Below are 22711 nucleotides of genomic sequence, written 5' to 3'. Positions count from 1 at the left end.
TCGTTGTAAATCATGATCATTATAAATCAAAATCATAATCTTTCCAAAATCTCTCCGAGATCGAACAAAAAAAAAGATCAAACACGTATTCCTGTTTAATTTTTAACATGCAATATTTTCTTATGCTGATTCTGAAGCTAATTCTCTGGACTAGATTCTGCAAAGAATTGTTAAAATAAGGTCCGTACACAGGAAATGACATCAAAATGTAATTTCTCCCTCCGTTTCTCCACATTCACCCGATCCATTTACAATCCGCATGGTATTCGTATCTCGATGTTTTCCCTCAGAAATTGAGTCGAAATCCGCGGATGATTCGGCGAATGACGGCGATGCGGGGAATCCCGGGGACTCTCCGCAAACGTGCCGGGGGGTTGGTCTTCACCCGGCGTTCTCCAAGGCAAATCCAAGCGGAGCTCGCCGTCAGTGCGGCGCCGCGGAAACCGATAGCGAGAAAGCCGGTAGCGTTAATAGATTTAATGGATAAGAGAGCTGGTTATCATTTGCTTATCGGTCCCGGAACGACCAAGGGTTATCAACTCCAACGTCCTTCCGAGCACCAGAAACTCGAGAAGAAAATCGAGAACCGAGAACAAGCCGTCGCCGAATTCAACGAAGGGCGACCCTTCGCAGGCAAACTGGCCGAACTGTATAGGATTGCCTGAAGAATTCTCCCCATTCGATTCCAAAAACGATCGACCTCCGATTCCTTTTGCTTCATACTACCCCCATGAGAGAAATTGGATTTTGGACGTACAACGCGATCCACTCCGGAGCTACGAGAATAATTTGAATCAAAGTTTTTTCGTGAAACAAGGTTCTCTTTCTTTCTCTGTCTCTCTTTTCTTCTGTTCGAGAAAGTCCCGCTCGTTCATTCAAAGTTCCAACTCCGTCGTTGTGCAGATTGTCTCGCGTGCCAGTTGTACGCCACCGCGATTTTTCATTTTCCTAATGCGCATTGCACATACGTGTACGTGTACCGAGGGAGTTGTGCACACACAAGCACCCGGTGCTCGTAGAAGGAGTATTATACATGCGATCCTCGTTGGCCTCGCAACCGCTGCGATACGGCTGCATTTACGGCGCATTCCGACTTATACGAGATCGACCTTGATTTCCTCAAATGTGCATGTAATCTCGTTCCGGTGATGCCGGATGTCCCTGAGGGGGAGGATCGTTTATGCCTTAAGCCAGTTGCGCGAACCGAATGCTTTGCGATTCGCGATTTAATAGTTCCGGATAAGATAGTCGATGGTAATTAAACGCGCTGCGACGACAACGGAGAAGCAAGCATCGCCGTAAACGATTTACCAGGACCTTCTCGGGTAACGGTGGATCTCGGCGGAATTTTATTTCCCGGCAAAATGTATCTGATGCAGCGCGATTGAAGAAATATGCAAATGACGCGCGTGTCGATAAAATTTTCAAGTAAATGAGGCGTAAACTGTTTACGAGGTCGGGCCGCCCGTTCCAGGCATCAAAGAGAACGAATATATTTGTGTGTATGCATGCGTGTGCACGCTGCATACGTGTTTGTTAGTTTTTATCTCGGAATCGTAATTAAACGTGCAATTAATTTTTTGCGCTGCAAGATGCGCTTGGGCACTTCCAATTACAGGGAATCGTTTTCGATCAATTGAAATCAAGATCGAAAGATTCGACGTCTAATTTGTTTATTCTATGGAACTTTGCTTTGTGTAACTGTATTGCATGTTTATATGTAACAAAATCCTTGCAGAATGAATAAAGCAAGAAAATTTATCTTTTTGGAATAATACCATCATCTTTAAAAGAAAACGCATTATCCTTTCAGAGAGAACGCTCTATGAAATTTATTATGAAATTTATATAGTATAAAATAAATCCGCTCCGACGGGAATATCCTGTAGCAATTATCAGTCACCGCATCCTCATTTTTACACAAAATTAATCTGTGATGATAAATAATAAAATATGCAAAATGCATTTTTTACAGATCAGCTGCATTCCAACACGGAACACGGAATTTCTCCTTCCGCACAGATCACTAGTCATGCCCGACGTCTTAATTATTTTAATTATCGGCACTTTTCTCGCTCCACGTCGATGAAATGCAATTCTCGTCCGATCGCATCTACCGCTTCCTCGCTGCTACGTCACTCGCCCCTTTCGCGCCCGATATGCTACGCGCTATTGATTCCTCCGCGTGAACACGTTACGTCACCGGGGACTTATGTAATTGAAGGCGCGAGAGCGAGGTAGCGAGCGGCTCCTTTATGATGTTTCGAGTCGCAGCGCGATTCCGCGACTCGCACAACAGCTTTTCAATAGGACCCGTCGACGTTTCGTTTAGGGCGTCCGTTATCAATCGCTTTGTGGCTCGCGTGCGAGCTGCGACGCAGCTCTACCGTGAAAACACATCCGGCAACCTGTGAAATCAGTAACGGAACCTGAACCCGTTCAATGGACCGTCTGTTGGAAGATATCGGTCGCCACTCACTGTGCGTGTATGTACCTCCCTTCCTCTTTCTTTTTTTCTCTTTGAAGAAAAACAAAGAAATAAAAACCATTATCAGAGGGAACTTAGGAGAGAATCGGGCAACGAGATTGTCAATGTACCGCACAAATCCACTCGGATGGAATGTTCGATAAGATACCGTCCGCGCTGTCACATCGCCATTGTTTCGTCTCGAAATCGAATCGTGTTTTATGGCTGACACGCGCTGTGAAAAATGACTAAACGATGGAGGGAATCGGAAAGAATTGTCTGTGACACTGAACGCTTAAAAAAGAGAGAAAGAGAGAGAGAGAGACATTGACAGAGATTCCTTTCGCGAATTCGTCTCGCGCGCAAATTGCGCCTTCCGAAATTCTGCGCGGCAAGCAATTAATTATAATCGCTCTCAAAGTGAGCTTTCCAAAGATGCTCGAGTTGGACGCGCGACCACTAACTCCACTACTAAAATTAACTACCCGGTTAACTGTTAAACGATCCGCTGCTGCTGTACAACCGATCCGCTGGAGCCGGTCATTAAGAGGAAACTGCTCATTGGTCAAACGCGCCGTCCGTGCACGTCTATCGGTGGATTAAAGTGCTCAGGGGAGCCGGCCGGATTAGAGCAATCAATGTTGCTTCAACGGACGACGATCCGGCCCAGCAAATGCTATGTATTCTTAAGACTCTAGCTGAACGTGCGCAAATTCTCAAAGCAAATTCCCAAAGCAACTTCTCAATTTCCACATTCCACGCGATCGGCATGCACGAAAAGATCGCATTTCGTCCGACCTAACTCAACAAGATCCAGAGGTCGAATCAGTTTTACAGGAGCAGGATAGCAGACTGACTGACTCGGTACGCTCGTCAGCTTTGCACGCGGCGGCGCGCGATGAACTTGCGCCTCGCGGCAAGGCAACCGGAACGATGAGAGATGCAAGGCATTCAGCATCCATGTCAAGGACCACGAGACAATTCAACGCGATCCACCGTCTCCTAACTACCGCGTCGTAATTCAGCGCGCCGATCATCGCGCGCGCAATTTCGCGCGGATTTCATCGCAATGTTCAGCCATCGCCTCCTGCGATTTCGCGTCTTTCCAACCGGAAACGATCCGCGCGGACCATACAAAAGGAATTTCACGGCCGAGCGATGAGATTTAGCGATCCAGGGTGAAGGATGGATAATCACGGGAGCTACAATCACAGATCCAGCGTTGTTCAGCCGCGTCGAATGTCTCGTGCGTCTGCTTGCTATCCATGAAAATGCATTGGCCGATGACGAAAAAGGGATCTAAAGTCGGTGAAAGTAAATAACAAATTTTCATAGAAAGAGCAAAAACCATTGTAGAAATATACGTAAATTTATTCCAATGTAGACAAAAGAATTTACTATGTATGTATAGATGTATATAGTGCTGATCTATGTATGTGTATTTGTGTGACTCGTCGAATAAACTCGAGTAATCTTTTAAAGATTTTAGCTCAAAAATTTATAGACGTAATAACTGTGCTGCTATTCTTTAAGGGTATGCTTTTTACAGGTATAATGGAAAGTAGTTTGCATGTCACAGAGAAAATGAAGGCGCATAATAAATATGAAAAATTCTATATATCTGAAAAATTCCGTGACATCAATTTAGCTTTTCTTTTTTTTTAATTTCCTTGTCGAAAGAAAATCGATCGTGGAGAACAATAGACGCGACATTTTGAAAAGTTTATATAAGCGCATGTATAATACTGCAACACGGAATATTTTCGAGGGGATACACATTGGCGGATATAAGGTCGCGTATATTCACGAAATATTTTAATAATTCCTGTCAACGACGAGAATGCACGATAGTGGATTAATCGGAACGTTTTTCCAAAATTGAATACGTACGTGTTGAATCGCGCTTGATGAAATAACTACGTCATAACTACGTTGACGTCACAGTCTAAATACTCGAGAAAATTGATTACATTAAATTAAGCCAGATATTGTTTAATCAAATTAAATTAGAGTAAATATGTAAAACTCGATTGCTTATTATCATCCATGCATGCAATTAGGAGCGATTAAATCTCGTTAAATCTCTCATTAGGTCTCATTGCTATTAATTCGTTTAATCCTGATTTTGACGATATTCTCGGTTCTATTATATAATAATTTTAATTAGAATCATACTGTAAATTGTATTACATTTTAATAGCCCTTTTGTCTCATAGAATAGTTTCATAGAATGCGCTTAATGAATATTCCGCCGCGGCATTAACAGATACGAGAAGCTGAAAAATTCATAAATATTTATGTGCTACACTCTCTACAGACACAGACAAGAACGCTCGTCCTTTCATGAACAAAATCCTCGATTCACTTCACGCCGCGAATGCAATTTATTTGTGCATATTCGACCATGTACTATTAGAAGCAAGGATTTTACGTGCAATATTACATACCGGTCCTATAAGTTATAAAGCGTTCGCTGCCGAACCTGAAACGAACAAATCACGATTACGTCATGTGTGCAAACTAACGGACAAATTACGGGAAAAGAAAAAACACGTCGGAGTATCGTACGACCTAGTTCGAGCAGTAACGCATCAAATGTGCAAACGTGAATGTGATAAATAATACGCGTGACACTTAATAAAATATAATATTAATTAATATAATATTAATATAATTAATAATATAATACTATTAATAATATATAATATATAATAATAATTAATAATAATTAATATAATAATAATTAATAATGAAAAATATTAATTAATCGATGTGGATGCGTGTCGCGCGAAAAGTGTTTAACCGTGAATTCCGATTGTCATCGCACGCCCGTTTTAAAGGCGAGTTTTAATTTACCGATGACATCGCTCCGCGGGAAAAACCGGCGCCGACTTTGTCGGCACTTTATCGCTTTACTCCGAAATCGAGCGCACTCTCTCTCTCTCTCTCTCTCTCTCTCGAAATAGTGGTACGGAATTAACCGCCAGGAAGTCATATTTCAGTTCCCAGATGGATGAATGCAGTTCCGCGGCAATCGAGTTTTTCCGCGCGGATCCTGTGAACTCTCGACGTTTCGCGATTCGATGGAAATATCAGCCAATCCGTTGAAGATATACAAACAATTTTCTACGTGCTCTGTGCAAATTCTGGGGCGCCTCTGTTCGCGGGTTCTTCATACCGAATTAAAATATTTCCGAATTTTCAATATATTATATTTTCATAAAGACAGTCCAAAATATGTTTCTTTATTATACATATGTTAATGAAATATGTTAATACTTGATAATACAAATTAATTTCGTTAATATCGAGAAACTCAGATTGTTTAGATTATAATAAGGAACGATCTCAGAAATAACCGAAAGCAGAGCGATGAGTGATAGCCAGAATTTACGCGATACGTGGCTAAATTGTGTAGTTGTTATTACAAATATTTTCCATGGAACTGTATCCAGTGGATCATGGATGAGAAATATCGACGATGATAATCGTCACAATAACTAACGATGTAGGAACACCTCCAAGTGAATTAAAGTGCAGATGAGCCGTGAGCATGAATGATGTACCGGCTATATTAATCCTGAGATTTTCAGGACTGGAGGGAAGAAGGGGTGAAGGGGAATTATCTCACGCGCGTGTGAGCTGTAGGAAAGATCGATCTACGTGAAACGATCTTGCCGCAGGTATTTTCCGCGCACCACACCACACGCTCTCTAAAAATACCTAACGAGGAAAGTCCAGCGGAGACTAACACCAAGTTCCGAACTCTATTTTCAAACTGAAATTGATATCGCTACCGCCACGCTGTTGTCTCAGACATTACGCGGTGCAATTTGCGTCGCAACGTGGAAAATGGAGAGTAATTAAATTGACATTCGCCTTATTTGTGCGATACCGACTCTCTAATCCCGTCCGCGAAAGTTCGTTAGCCACAAAGCGCACGCGATTCCGCATTCACAAAGTGAAAAGCGCAAAGCGCAAATAAATGTAGAATTGTCTTCTTCGGGAATGTCGGCGCGATTATGCAACAAATGTGTACGCGCACGCGTGTAAATTGCCGACTGTATTATATATCTTTACACATAAACATTGTACAATTTATTTATTAAACTACTTTTAATTATGTGACAGTTTGCTTGAATTATTTCGATGCAGCATCAACAATCCGTGATTAGCGTGTAGATGCAGCGCGGACCACTCGCTCGCCATTCGACGAATCCGATGTGATAATCAAACACGTTCAACAAACTCCGCATATCGCGTGCACTTGCGGCTCGGTGCCAATGAGTCTGCAGTGTATATGCATTTCGACCTTTCCGTCAAATCAAATCAAATCCCATCGGGGATACGCATATTGTATATACGAGGACGTACTATTTTGAGAAAATTTTGAAAAGCGTAAGATAGAAGCTCGCGCGATGAAGCTCCGCGTTTCCGACCAACGCGAGAGCGCCACATCTGATTAACTCATATTTCCAGCAGCATTTTTTTATGAATCTCCAAGCTAAAATTACGCGCCTTGATTGCCAGCAGAATATTCAAAAAAACCGTAAGTGGTGAATCAGCGTCCGTCGCTCGTAATTAATAAATTCTTTTTTTTAAAAATAAATGCCAAAGCAAGAGCTACACATTTTTCACAAACGAGTTTTACGAATATCAAAGCTGCCGTCTCGCGGGGGATGGAACGCTCGCGGGGACAAGCAAAGGGACGCACCGAGAGCGAAACGTCGCTAGTACCGAAATGAAAAATGAGGGGCATTCGATAAACTGTCCTATGAGCAGCAACTGCAGCATATTTGACGATGTTCCGTGCTGAATGACAAAATGCCGATCGAGCGAATCGAGAAATTACGAAATGACAGACGGACTGCCATTCCGTATCGAAACTCTAACGTCTGAGGAATCGTATTGCAACCACTGGTCGTCACACCGATACACACACTGCAAAATCGACGACGCGAACGCGCGCTGAACCCCAGCTTTGCGGTATCTTCCCCAAAGGAATCCACCCTCACGAATACGACGACGTGTCGCGAGCAGCCGTGCGCTTTCTCCGCAACCCCCTTGCTCGTGTCAAAGGACGTGGCTTGACGTGTAAAATAACACCGTTTTGATCTCGCTATTATTATATCCTCCTCTTGGGAACGTTATTACATGAGAAGTACTTCAAGAATGCACCCCGAGCTCACCCACCTCCTCCCCCGAGTGAGAGATCGTGTTTGAGTCGAAGTGAAAATTGCGTTTAAGATGAATAAGTTCGTCTAAAACGTGAACTTGCATTATTCTGAAGGTGAAACGAGATTGGGAACGTTGAAGTCGCGCTTTTGTACGTGTTGTAAATCGAATTGTTATTGTGAGTTGAATTTAATTACGGCACTTGGTTGAAATAACAATAATTGTGTTTGTAAACGCGTTGTGCGCCGCTCTTTTTGGTAACAATGGAAATACGCGTTTAATAATAACGGAAATAGATAAATGCTTTGAAGCACTGAACGGTGATCGAGACACCTGCGTTTAATTGTCAGATCTTTCCACAGCTTTGCGGTGGTGAAACGCATCGGCGATGCGGGTTGCCAGTCGTACGTGAAACGCGTGAGGGCGAACTCGGAGCGAGTTAATAATATTCAACGCATTGCCGATCAGCCCCGATCGAATTTCTCGAAAACGGAAGGGTTACAAACACCTGCGCCGTTCGCCGATTAATCAACGTCATATTTTTATTCCGACATAGGAATACTTAATTTCCCGTACGCGCGTAGGCGATCGAATATATTTTCACGTTGTCAGAAAGTAAGTTTAACTTTTGTAACATTAAAACATTTCTATCTGTATCACTTTTGATTTAAATTTGTATTATAATAATTTCCTCAATTTTCCGCAGTACAATCAATATCATGAAATTTCAATGAGAATTTTTCATTACCGTTCCAATTCCTTTTTCTCTTCCGGTCATCATCATTCATTCATTCTGATAAAATGTAAAAAACTAGTTTCGTTTTTTTTATTTTGGGAAAACCATTTATAATCGAAAAACGCGGAGGTTTTATAAATAAATTGGTTAAGTTGGCATGCAATAAAATCAACTCGTAAAAATTAAAAAGAATTGTAAATCTGTATATTGAGTTACATGACGAATGACGAAATATCGTTATTAATAAAAAAACATTGAAAATTTATTGCCTCTTTTAATCTACTGTTTAATTTGATTTATTATCTTGATTCACTGAACGTACTCTCACATCTGCAGGCCAATTTACATTATTAAATCAGTCTGAAAATTCACGGATAAATAAATACAAATTAAATAAAAGGAAAAAAATATCCATTACATATTTTGCAATATAACTTTGTCACGTCTATCTCCACCAATTGCCCGTCATCGATTTCACTTTATTTACAAAATAAACATTAGTTTTTATTTCCAGACGTTGCAGTCACAACACATGAGGCTTGATGGACGCCGTTGCTTCCATTCTCGGTGAACGAGAAACTGTCGATTGGATAAATCAAGACATGCGATGGGGATGGCTGCAGGAAAGAAGAAACGTGTTTAGCGCGCGAATCTTGTATAATATATTTCACGCGTACTTGTATAAACTGTGATGTAATTAAGAACAATATTAGAAGCACTTTAGCGATAAGAGCATGCATGTATCGGATCGTCGACGATAAATTCGAAAGCAAAATGTGTAAAAAATATAAAAATTATGAATAAATCTTCATCAATCGACCGTTTACACTGTTCTCATTTTTTGCCGCAACTCACTGTCTTTTTATTTCTTATGGGGAAAGTATTTCGATGTTAGACACTCCTATCAATTTAGATCGCGAAACGGATATCACTGCCGACGAGAACTGAAAGCGCTGAAACAAAACGGGCATTGTGTGCGTGGCAAAATATTTGGCGGAATAAACAGGATTTAAAGAGTTAGATTAAAAGAATATTTCGCCGATGCACGTATCCAAAGAGAGAAAGAGGAAGCGGGACTTGTAGAATATTACATTCTCACAGGTCACAGGTCAGTCAATAGGAAATGGAGTTGCACTTTGTCGCAAGAGCTAAAATTGATTTGACCGATGTCCTAAGGGAGCGAGAGGGCTCTCTCTTTGTCCACAAGGACTCGGTCCATACACTTTGAGAAAGTTGAAACCAAAGCGGAAACGCGTCCCTTCATGCGAATAATGCGTGGTCGGGACAATTCAATAGTCGCCAAGTTCGGCCCTCGAGATCGAACCGCATGGTCTAGAATTCTGCTTTGATCTTCGAAATAATACCGCCGGGAGAATTGATAAATATTTGCAACAATCTGCACATGTCAATCTTTCTCGTGCATTCAACGGTATAATTTTTCATCTGAGTGTAGGTATTGAGTTTTATTAATATTCTATCCTCGGTGCAGAGTTATTTTAACGAAGAATGTTTTCCGTCATATTTCCCCAAGGAAAAAAATGAATTAGACATCTCAAAGGGTTTCGCCGGACTCTCTGTCAAAGCAAATCGAAACAGATTATTCTTTCCGATCACGTGCTGACATTCCCTCCCGCCTTAGTGGCTTTAATAGCATATATTGTGTGCTACCAAATCCTGCATCGAATGATTAATGAGGCAGGCGTGCGAAAGCGGGCTGTCGGAACGCATCGATCCGAAAGGGAATGCTATCGTGCATAGTAGACTTGTATATCTGTCTGCGTGAACATCTCACTTCTTATTTCGTTTCTCAAAACGAAGCACCACCATAGCGGATTCGGGGATCAACGCTGCAAGGATCTTTAATACCAAAAATTAAAAACGACCGGCAACCTACTCGTCCAAAAAGATCCATTGTTAAATTTGAAGTCGCGTCGGGCTTCGGCTTTGATCCGCTTAATATCGCTTTACGGCGTCTCGGCGATATTATTGCACATTCGGCGGTGGGGCGGGAACACAGAAATTCCTTTTAAAATGTAAAAGGACTCCAGAGGAGTCTCTCCGTGCCCATGCCACCCTGCACGAGGGTTAATTTAGCAGTCGCGCACGGCGGAAGGCAAATCAGCCGTCTAACGTCCGTTCGTCCATCTTATCTGTCGCATTTATCCCCCGGTCGCAGTCGTCAGGGTGCACGTGACGCGAGGGTGGAGCGTGGAGTCGTTGGGTGGCATTTAAGCGTCGCCGTGAACGAAATGAGATGGAAATTACGAGGCACGGCGGTATATATACGTATAACCACGCGAAAGATCCTCTCTCCCGCGTCCTCCTCCAGAGGAAGGATGACGGACGTTCCGCCGCTTGAAAAACGGGCCGCACTTTTCTGCATGGACCGCAACGACGGATGGAAAAAAAGTGGGAGACCGAGACGATTATTAATGAGAGGCATTAAGCTAACGAGGACCGATATTGCGGCAACAGAGCCCGTCGTCCGTTTGCGTCGCGGCGCCGACGCCGGGAAATTGACCGTTTCTTAATTATCGCCACTCGCTCATTCTTTCTCAACTCCCGGAGAGGGAGTAGAAGCGGGTGAGTGAGTAATGTGAATAAATTGCGGGCACCGTGCGGACACGTCGAAATGTATTTTGCGACCTGCACAAGAGCGTTGCAGGAGACGAACGAAGGCGTGGGACGATCGATGGAATATCGGGAAAAGAAGATTTGTTGGGTGAATCACGCGATTATCTGCTTGATAACCCACAATTTGCATCTGTTTATTGCGTTATTATGTGCGGGGGTTGTTTACTTAAATTACGGTGTATTAACGAAAAACCGAATACACTATTAATTAATTTCCCACGCGGACCGAGGACGAGATGAGAGTGCACGTGTGCATAATGATGAACGTATCGAATTGCATCCCCGGGAATGAAATATTACCGTTCGCGTGTGTGGAAGACGAACTTTTCGCGCGCGCAAATAGTAGTTTGAAATCGTATAGCGGTCCTCTGTGTTTACCGTCGTTAAAGGGAAACGGATTCCAATTCGATCGCAGAATCGTATTACATCATTTGTTCGTAGGATGTCTCTCCGACCTGTCATCGTTATTGTTGCGTTGTGGAAATCACGATGACAATTGGATTCGTTTTCAGATGGTATAACGGTCGCTGAAATTACGAATATTTCCCGACGTATCATCGTATCGAAATGCAATACAAAATGCTGTACGTATGTTGCATCTACGTACACTTTACAAAAAGTCACACGAACTCCAATTCCAATTAAAGCGCATGAAATGAATTTTCATTGAGGACAATTGTACATAAAATCGAGTTTCTCTTAGCGTTTTCCATCAAGTTCTTGGTTCACGTGACGCCGAGCGAGCCGAGGGTAATATTTTATGTTTGTCGATGGTGATGGTGAAACCATTTCCTCGCGCGCATTGTAGGGTTGGTTTTTTGCAAAAACAGAACAGAAAAACATCCTCCAATCAAGTTTTCACAAGGAGGATGATGATGCGCAAGGCGGATGATGATCGAATCGAGACCGAATCATGAGACGAAGGAATGAGCAGTCATCGGCCGGGGAAAAGTTCGATCGCGCTTTTACGCGAATCCAATCGGCTTCAATCCCGTGTCGATAGCGCCACGTCAGTGATAAGACGTGGAGGGTGAGGCGAGAGTAAAAGCGTAAAACAAAGAACGCCGACAGTGCCATTAATGAAAGCCGTCGTCATAGTAGGAGGTGATAAGTATCAATCCTGGTACCCCACGGTTCTTCCAATTAACTTCCACGATGGAAAGTAAATGAGTAAAAATACTCCATACTCCCCGCCGCCCCCGCTTCCTTAGGTAATTACATTGTAATGAATCGATAGGTCGCGTTTCGGTGGCGCACGCTGAGCTGTCGACTCGCAACCTTTTTGATTTAATAAAAAACTGAGACGTAAAACTCAACTAAAACTGAGACGTTCACGGGAGATATTCTGTATTTGCGGTTGCGTAGAGATGTACGCGTCACGCAATTTCAGATATTGGCAATCGTGTTCCAAAAATTTATCGGCTCTTAAGGTTTAAGTGGATTTCTGCGCGAAGGCCGCGAACATTGAGTGAATGACACCCGTCTATTCGGGTTTTACCATTAAGCCGCGCCCTTCTTAAATTCCAAGTCGCGGAACCGCAATCGACCTTCGCGGCTCAAAGTCACCCACTTTATTCGACCGCGGGGATTACTCGCCATCTCACCCCGGATCAAATCAAGGGAAATCAAGATAAAATCACTCGCTACACTGATGCGCAAATCACGCGCGAGGAATAACGTGAACTCGAAGGAAAAGGCGAAAGGGAAAAGATGTCGAAAGATTTCTCTCATTACACAAACACGTGAATTATTTTAAAGAATATAGCGTCTTGTGTACAATTATATAAACCTATGTAACGCATACCGGACGTTGCAATTATTATTTGCCAAATGTCGCGCGACGTTGCTCGACAAGCGTGTCATCAAATTATTCACCGCGCTGATATTCCTGAACAATTGACTTTCATATCCTTCGGCAATCAATTTCGACGGGACCGTTATAAAAATTCTGCAAATGTATGCTCCTGGGTATCGTGAGAAAATAAATCTACGTCAAAAGTAAGGGTCGTCCTTCATACGAGAGGGACAACGGAGGGTGAAGGAAGAAAAAAAAACTTTGACAAGGCGTAGTTTTAATGGAACTTCCACGCGTGTCCCACATGGAAGAAGTACAAGGAAACGCGTCTTCCCTTATGTAAGGAAGGAATTTAATCATCGAGTAGATTGCTCCTACTCAGAATTCCACGTTGAAGCGAAAGAATTCCCCCCGCGCGCGCATCTGCCGTTCGTGAAAGACGGGCGAAAATCTGTGTGGTACACGCGACCGATTGCAAAATCGCATAGACGCGGCGTTGCATGCTCGATGAATTCCCATGCGTGGCGAAAATTGTCGCGAGATGCTCTCGCGAAAAATTTACGCGGAGAAATCTCTCCCTTTTGTGAACGCGGAGGAATGAAGTACAATATCCGGTAACTGACTTTCTTCCTCATCTTTATTTCCTTCCTTCAAAGAGAAATGCAATTCAAGGGGGAAAAAAATTACAGATACAAGCAGCGAGAGGAGTATGATGTAATCAGGTGCGCACTGGTTGAGAAGATAATAAATTAAGTAATAAAATAATAACGAAGTGAGACGAGGTGAATAACTGTCGAGTGGGACGGAATATAAATCAGCGCGGATCCAATTGAAATTCGAATATTCGCAGTATTATATTATATTATTATGCAAACTGATGCATTTTGTTGCTCGCGGTAAATTCGCCGTGGAATTCCGCTGGTGGAGTTACAAAAGAGTCGTCCGCGTTTGGAGGAAACGACCGTGACTCAGGCTGCAAACTGTAAAACGGCTCGTAAGACGCTTTAGCTGGCGGCATAAGAAAATTAATGTTTGTGCTAAAAAGGAGAAAAAGGGAAAAAAACGAGTTGTTACGACATCAAAAGCCGCGCGGCGGCTTCCCCCGCGGATGCAAGCGTTGTTTGCGTCGCGACGCGTTATTATTACGTCCAGCGTTATTCAAACATCTACTTTTTCCATTTCTTCTTTTCACGTTTCCTTTATCTCGTATATATTGCATCCGCGTGTATTTTTCCAGCCGGTTTCGGTCCGTGTAAACACGGAAAACCCAGGTGAACAATGTAAAAGCGTATTTTGCGGTCGTACTTCGTCGCTCGTCTGCCCCGTCCGTGCAGCAAAATAATATCAAAAGAGGCGCTCTCCTCAGTCGCTGTCTCCTCTAATAATTCAACGGGCTGTTACTCTTGCTAAATTAACGCAAAAACTCGATGAAATTCTATTTCTTTCATGCGCGGCTATCGTGACCAAGAAATATGGGTTAATAAAATAATAATAAAACCGGCAAACGCGGTGGCCATCAGATGTCTCCCTTCGGCATTTGTTCTGTACACGCGATCCGTGTGCAAATGTAACGATATAAGCGATCGATTGAAGTTCACGTGGAACATCAGGCCGTTCGTTCGATCGTATCGTATTGTATCGAAGCAAGCGTCTATTACTACGAAGCTACGTAAAAATCTCTTCGGAGATTGCTTATTTGTGACACAGCCGAGCAACAAGGAGTAATTTCATAGTTACGATGCGTCGGGGGATTGCGAGGGAGGATCGATCGCGCTTATCCGTCGAATATCTCGCATTTTTGTGTACCCGGCTAGATCGCACTGTATCGTAATGTCAATAAAAGCGAACAGGACACGCGATATGCGTCCGTTTTTTTTGTTTTTTTTTTGTGACTTTCGAAGTTGGCAAGCAACGCGCCTCTCTTAAATGACCGATTCCTCTTCCGCGCGTATCGTGGACAATCAAACAGGATATCGATTTATTTGCGACATTGTCGGAAAAGCGCATTCCCGCCACGTGCGCAGTGTGCACGGCAGCGTTCGTCAACAATCGAGTAGAATCATGCGAAACGCGACACGCACAATCCAGTAAAATCGTGCCTCTCAGCCACGGTTCCACGGTTCTCCAGAAAACAATAAATATTGTCCGACACTATGGCCGATATGAAGCAGTCATCGATTTTTTTCTCTTTCCCATGCAAAACCGGCAGCCGCGTATCAATAGCATCGATTGTCCGCTACGGTTCCCATTCACGTTAAATTCTGATTCTACTACGGCAATCGACGGTATCGTTCGTGCAATAAAGACTTTAATATGATAAAATAAACACTGATTTGTGTACGTACACATATGAAACTGGAAATATGAAATATACATGCGCGCAGTAAGGGAGGAAATGCTTTTACTTGTACTCTTATATTTATTTATTTATAAAGCTTATTTATTTTATCCTTTTATTTATGTTATTCTGCACACCACTATTTATTTATACTGCATATACTCGCTTTTATGTCATCCCTTTCTATACATTTCTTTTCTATTTCTTAAGCTTCATGTTTCTTTCGCTTACATCTTTCTGACCTTTGATTTTTGGTCAGGAATTGATCAGTGAATGGGTATACTTGGCTGAAAATAATTACGCGTGAATTTTGACTGAGCTCGATTGATTGAACTCGGCTGAAATTGAACGATCTGTTACAAAGATAGTAATCCTATCGTCTCCTAGAACGAACTCTGCCAACTCTGCCCTCGTTACTCCTTCATCTGGTCGCTGGTATGATTTTCAACATCGTGTCGCTGTCCGGCTCATGTCGATCCTCGAGTTTTGCCGGACAGACGTTAATTTCCTGCGAGAGCGAGCGCGAACGAGTAGAGAGATGTACACTGGAAAAATGCTCGAACGACTTTTCTTGCTTGATCGTCAGGTGCCATCGATGATGATTCTCTCGCTTATCATCGCGTTTAGTCACTTGATTCGCCCGATGACGCTCTCCCGATCTAACGGAATTGAAGCTGAAATTTGTGGAGGTGAAGTCGGGATCGGGAACATCCTGAAGAATGATACGGCTACAGTTCAGCTACAGTTTCAAAATATCCAAGCAGCTCGCAGTAAGCCAATCTTCATCAGGTATCGTTCAGAAATTCCGATCACGGAATCTCGTTAACATCGAAATCCTTAATTAAGGCCGCGTTATCAGAAATTGCAAATAGAGGCGGCGAACGTCCGTGTGATAAAAATTGAGCCCCTTATACGGTATCTATCCTGGCTCTGTATTTACAGATTGCATAAACCTGATCGATCGCGTCATAGATTATTCCGCGCTCGCGAGTGTTATTTTTCTATATATGTCGATCTGGAAATTAATGTGTTACGCGGGAAAAACAGTTTGTCACCGTTAGTAATTACTTGCTTCGGCGAGCGTGCACGTGCGACCGGTTACGATACGTCTCGATTTCCCGAGACAGCGCCTTTTCTCCCCTCGCTAAAAGGCGCCGATCGATACCTCTTGTCTTTAGCCATTCGTTTCAAATAAGCAGGGTAAATGCACCAGTAAACGTCCCGCTGGTAAATTGATCGGCTCGACGTAGCTTGACGATCGCCGTGAAATTAATTAAGAGCCGCGTAAGTTATCTGCTGACTCGTGAGAAATTCAGAAAGAAAGTTGCAGTCCGCTGTGTGATGGAACAGGCTGGAGACTCGAAAGAGCTTAAAGGTTACACCTTGGACCGAGAGCGCGTCTCCGGGGGTTGCAACTGCACGCATTGCATTATCCGCGCGTCAGCGGATGCTCTTTGTGCACGGAAACGGAAATATTCATTCTCTCGCGAGTACGTGTTCTCCGTTCCCGAAACGCCACTGCATCATCGGCATTCTTCCTGTCTATTATCCGATTTCATTGTAGACCGGCTCTATCCGTTCTCTCTCGCTTACATCGCCGTGCCATCGATCAGAGATTACGCCCTTGTCACTTTTCCGGAGCGGTCTTATGCCTCAGTTCCGCATAACAACGAGGCACGTTTCAAGCATCAGCATATCAGCACGTGTGCTCTGGAATATTTAGTGCTGATACGACCGCCCGATCCATAAAGTACTCGTAGCAAGTTTTCTTTTTTTTACATGATCATAAAATTTGCGATCGAATGGCCGCATAATGCACTCGCATGAAAGTGCATTACACGGTAATGTCTCATCGAAGTGTTAATTCTCCAATAAGACCAGGTGTGCCTCCTTCTTGGCAGAAAGCAATAGTGCTTTCAGAAGATCTTACGTCGTTAGATCTTCTTGAGAAATAATGAGATCTTCTCTGATGGAACAATAAATTCTCTTTTAACAATGTAATTATATAATTTTTGCACTGCCGCTGAGATCGGAAGATATTATTATCGTTCACGCCTTTTAAAGCTTGAAAAATAAAAATGTTTCATTCGTTTATTAACTTTCTATTTTTCAGTTTTGAAACGTGATTTCTGTATGATGTTACAAATCGACATCGTTAAATCCGAGTAAAATGTCAGAGAATAATTTACCGTGCGCACAGACGCACGCACGCACACACACACATACATCCATACACACACGTTGAGACTCAGTGAACCGAGAGTCAACGTACATGTAAAAGGGTGTGCAAACTTCGCCGTGAAAAACTGTCGATACCAGTTTGCCGAGCGTCACTTTACGCACGAATTCTCGCGCAGCGGTCGAGAAGAAACTTAATCCGAATCTTAAGTGAGGGGGGAAAATTTATACAGGCAACTTTCGAGTAACCCCGCATTATCGCGTCCTCGGTAGTTCCGTTTGCCGTCCCCGGGGGGTGGCGAGGTCAAAAAGTTTCCGTTGCCGGGCAATTCCCGTACAGTTGGTCGCACCTGGCCACGTGTCGCGAAGCCGAGATAACAAATTGCTCACGTATGAGCACCGTCCTGAATTATAATGATGATTTTTATTCGCGAAATTTCTATCTCTCCCTGGAATCATTCCGCCTCTCTCTCTCTTCCTCTTGGCGATGTCAAAATTCCCCATTTCACCAGCGAATAATCAACTCTTCCAATAATCCGGTCTCCATGCGGATTGATTTTCCACGTTACGACATTTCCACGAGAGTAAGCTTAATGAAGTTTTAACAGCTCTTGTGAAGCTCGAAGTAAAGTGCCTCGCGATTTTTCCAAGTTTGTCAGATCGCCGTTGGCGAGTTCCGCAAATACCCTCCGCGCCCGAGAGCGAATTTTCTCCCGATGTAAGAGGCGGGAGTTTTCCTTTGCTGCTGAAGTGTCCAATAACTAAGAGGACAGTTTATTGGCAATAATCGTCGTCCCTCGATATCGTACGAAACGTAACGCCGATCGATAACGATAATACATGTCGCACGTATACCAGTCAATTATAAATATCAGACCTTAGTGGCAATATTGCATTACTGCCATGAACAAAATATCGTGTCTTGTTTTATGCCGGGCAATAAACGCGGACGAATTAGACGTACGATAAAAATGGGAGTTCCGTGTCCCGCTTAATGGCTTGCATTTGACATTTACCCCTTTCTAGGGAGGAAATCGCTTGTGCGGTGATTACTTACGCGCCGCTACGGTATTTTATCTCACCCCGTGGACGCGAACGCATCTCGCAAGAATTAAGGTGAAAAAACAACAATTACGATCATCTAACTGATTTATGTAGATGCACTTTGATGCACCCTCACCATGTTGACCGTCGCGCAAATGTGCATCTTTGCACGGAAGAAACATGAAAACCGGACTCCGAATCTTTGCGATTATTGTCGCAATCTTCGTCGCTGTCAGACGTTAAAACTATAGTTTTTAGTTTTCACTATAATGGCAAAGCTTCGCAGACATTTCCTCGCATCGAACAACAAGAGCCGCCGCTGGTAAATTGCTGTTTTCCTCGGTGGTTTAAATCGTGGCTACTAACTCACCCACCTCCCTCACCCCCAGCAGTACCAAGGTCTATGTGGCGATCGCCACTCTTCCGCCCTCGGTTCGTTCCCACCCTGTGTCCTCACGTATTCTCTCGACATAGACTCGGATTACCGCAATCATTCCCCGCGGTAATGAGGAATAATTGCGGGAAATCGGAGCCATGACAAAAGGGAAGAAACCTCCCTCCTAATAGAGAACATCTCTCTTTGCCAGCTTATAAAATCGGATTTTCCATATTTCCATGTCAGGTCGCCTTCGTGCGCGTTACGCGAAGCATTCCTCTCACTCCGCAATTTAATTCGAGCGAGTTAGAGCAGATTGCGTTTCCCGGTGAGGTACGAGTACACATGCGAGTGTATTTGAGGGACGCATAACTTAGATCCCGAACGCACACGGGGGTTGTACTAACAAGCGAGATATTACTCTCGGCGAAGTGACGTTCCCGTGACTTTCCCGCGATTGAGCCCAGCAACGAGCACATTTGCTGGAACAACGCAGGCAAGCTGGCCCGGAATTGTTTGTCGGATTGATCCGAGAGGATTTTGTATGGGACCATCTTCCTCATTTCATATATTCTTCCTGAGGGGATCACCCGAAGGATCAGAGTTACGTGAGTTGATCTCGATTTGATATCGCAGCCGAGTGAGCATGGGCCGCTTCTTCTTCTTCCTCTTGAGCGGATTTTTGCAGCATATATCGTACGTGTTGTCCGTTATCTTAATCTGCCTCGAGCAACGCCAAATGCAACGGAATAAAAAGAAAAAAATACAGACCGACATGCACAAACCTTCCTCGGCTTTGAGAGAACATAAAGAAAAAAAAAGCAGTCAGTGAGAGAATACACTGCACACGCACGATTCATATTTTGCTAGCATATCCATCTTGCGCGATCCAGAAACTTTACGAAGGATTTGCGAAAGAGCGCGGGAAGATTTTATATCGCTTTGTGCTAATTCTCCAAAGCAGGAGCCCGAGGTGATACCTTCGCGTTTACTTGTATATCTTTTCAGTGTTGAGATTGTGCTACGCTAAGCATACCGGATATATCAAATTAAATATATTAATAAATAATAAATAATAAATAATAATAAATTAAGTAAAAATGATAATGAGATAATACATAAATAAATCTCCTTGACTTTAAATAAAAATTCGCGAGAGGGTGTAATTCAAAGTTGTTCCATTTTTATTACAGCCATTTGCTACACTCGCATTCGATAAATAACAATATTATCCGAGAGCTATTTTACACTTTGTGCGCTCTTTGACCGCAATTTTTTGTCGCGTAAGTGCCCTCCTCGACCGTCCCCAAGTGGAACTACCAAAGTGACAAATCACGATTGTAAAATACACCCGCGGACAATTTTATAGCGCACTGCTCGGGCGCACATCTGTGCATAAAAGCCCATCAAATCGCAGCCTGCAGCGCTGCAAGCCAATGAAGAGAATTCTTTAAAATATGTAAACTTGAGTTCTCGCAACCAGTTGCAGCGAATGTGATCTTCCGTTGCACGACCGTTCCGTCCGGAAGACTATGTTACAATCGATGGCCAGCTGATACCGATTCTTCGTGACTCTGTTAGCTAAAGGTTGAAAATAAGAAAGTAAGAAAGTGAAACGAGCTCTCATAGAACCCATAACTCCTATATTAATAATAATTGGGTATCGCATATACACGGTTCCATTATCTTGTGGTCCAAGGGAGCAAAAAAGGTCGAGCTGCAAAGAGGATGATACCCAGGATCATTACAATGCGCGTTTGTCCTTGTTACTCGTGCAACAATGGATATTACCACGAACAAACTGGCTTCATAAGTATTATACTTTCAGTGTACACCTCCGTTCTCCTCTCTCTCTCTCTCTCTCTCTCTCTCTGTGGTATCCCTCCCCCTCTCTCGGTAAGAAATATCGAGCCTGAATTTATGGCCCGTGATAGAGAATCCGCACAAAGCCGCGTGCCTTCGCGCGCGTCAAGCTCTAATTACTTCCCATTTTACACGAGATCCGGTGCCACGCAAAATGCTGCTTGCCCTATGCAAAGAGGAAACCCCCAACTAACCACCGTGCCCGGCTGCGGGCCTCTCCCCCCCCCCCGTGACCATGAAAAGCTCAAGTAGCTTCGTTACCACTTTGTTCGCGAGCGGGATCGATGCGCGACGATCCATCCGTTCTCACGTCGTCCGTAAGTTTGTCAGGAACTTCTTAAGTTCGGAACTTTGCCGGCGTGACGAAGCTGTGCCCCGTTCTCGGCAAGTTCATCGGATATTCGACAGACTGAGGGGTTGCCGCTGCTGTTCGCGCGATGGTTAACGTAATGAGGACACGGCCGAGATGAAACCACCGACGACCAGCGGAGATAGGATCGCCGGCGAGCCACCCTCCGATTTGCTGCCACTCCTAAGTCCTCTTTGCCCCGGTTGACACGGTCTCTTTAAAAGAATCTTGGAGTCGTCTGTTTCATCGACGAATTGACAAATTTTAATTCTTACTTTTCTTTTTATTGATTGTACAAAATGATAAATCTTTTTCCACGTTTAAAGTACATACAGAAATCGAGGATTTACTCGACTTTATGTTAAAAACGAAATAAAGTTCGAAAGTTATAATTTTGTTATCAATTTGTACGCACAAATTGGAATGGTCGGATCTCGAGACAAAATAAAGGCATGTGAAGAAACTTTTAGAAGCGACTTTAAAAGCGTAACTATGCAACCAAAAACTTTATACCTTTTTTTTCTTTCAAATAAAAACAAGAAACTAAAGAGTGTTTCGAAGCATTTCCTCACATCTTCCCGACATGTTGGTAGTGTCAATGCTATTGATAATGTAATCACGATTTTTTGAGATCCATCTAAATGATGACGCTTTCGCGTCGGAGTTCGGTCGTCACTCCAGGATCCCCTTAATCCCGCGGGCTATTCATGTGAGATCCCAACTCCCAATTGCGACATTGTCGCGCGACACTATTCAGAATCTCGGTCGTGGAACGTGGTCGAGACTCGGGTATGGTCCGGTTGTCTCTCGGTCAGCAGACGCGAGATGAGACCCTCCGAAGAGAAATAAAGGAGAAAAGAACCCCCACGAAATCCTGCGTGATTTCGTATATACGATGTTACATCTCGCGCCTGGGAGAATTCACGTCGGTCAGCCCGCACTCGCGTAATCGTCTGATTGGTCGGCCAGGCATGACTCGATGCTGTTAACCCGCCGAAATTGAATCGTTATGAGGTAACACGGTGCGATAATATCCACCCCCCGCGGCGGTGTCGGCTGCGGCGTCGGCGGCTGCGACGACGGCAGGCGTCATGGGGTGCGTCATAGTACGGGAGAGGCATGGAAAAACTGGCAGTCATAAAAGTCTCGGCACGTGCGCGGCCACACAGGCCGCAACAACGAGAGGAGGCCCTACGAGGGCCGACGTTACGGGCACCGTCAATCACGTCGACTTTCCGCAACGGCGGAAAGTAGAGGCGTCGTAATCCGCGCCGGCGTAAACGTCAATAAATCACCATCCCCGCAGCCGGGCGTCGAAAATTTCGGATGCCTGCGAGCGCCGGCATCGTCGAGATAAAGCTCTCCGGGATGGGCGACAGCAGGAGAGCGAGAGCGAGAAGAGAGCCTGCCCTTTTCACTGGTCCTTCGCATCCCGCGCGCAAATCCCAGCAGACGGTTACGCGGATGCGGCTACCCTTCCGAGGCGTGACACCGTCCCTTCATTTTACTCCTGATTTCGCATGGAGAAAATTCCGGGGGAAGGTAATCGCGCGAAAGTTTCAGAAGAGTAACTACTGTGCAGCAACAAAAGTTGTCGAAGTAAAAAGTAGCAAAAGCAAATTGAAATTCACGTCGAAGACTGACGCGAGTCCTTTATCAGTCTGCGTCCTGTCTCCGAATCGTAAGAGAGATCATAGAGAAGAAACGTTAAGGAAGACTTTTCTTTACAAATTATACTTGTTTTGTGAAGCTTCCG

General features: G+C 43.9%; 1 protein-coding gene across 6 annotated transcripts in view; it reads left to right on the top strand.

Moving 5' to 3' along the window:
• LOC105274443 (prolactin-releasing peptide receptor) overlaps nt 1-22711 on the top strand; it is a 63134-nt gene that overhangs the window by 33165 nt on the left and 7258 nt on the right. Inside the window, exons 3-4 of one of the 6 annotated variants that reach the window (XR_893077.3) lie at nt 8005-8257; nt 8893-9202. The exons of 2 other annotated variants lie outside the window; for them this stretch is intronic. The gene's annotated coding sequence lies outside the window, so the exon portion shown is untranslated. Of the gene's footprint in view, nt 1-1975; nt 3959-8004; nt 8258-8879; nt 9203-22711 lie in introns of those variants that run through there. 3 more of the 6 variants (XM_011330575.3, XM_026973604.1, XM_011330577.3) reach the window with 3 other exon arrangements.

The sequence above is a fragment of the Ooceraea biroi genome, chromosome 11, assembly GCF_003672135.1.
Source record: "Ooceraea biroi isolate clonal line C1 chromosome 11, Obir_v5.4, whole genome shotgun sequence".
NCBI classification, from domain to species: domain Eukaryota; kingdom Metazoa; phylum Arthropoda; class Insecta; order Hymenoptera; family Formicidae; genus Ooceraea; species Ooceraea biroi.
The sequence above is the reverse complement of the archived record's forward strand: the minus strand, read 5'-3'. Positions and strand labels throughout refer to the sequence as shown.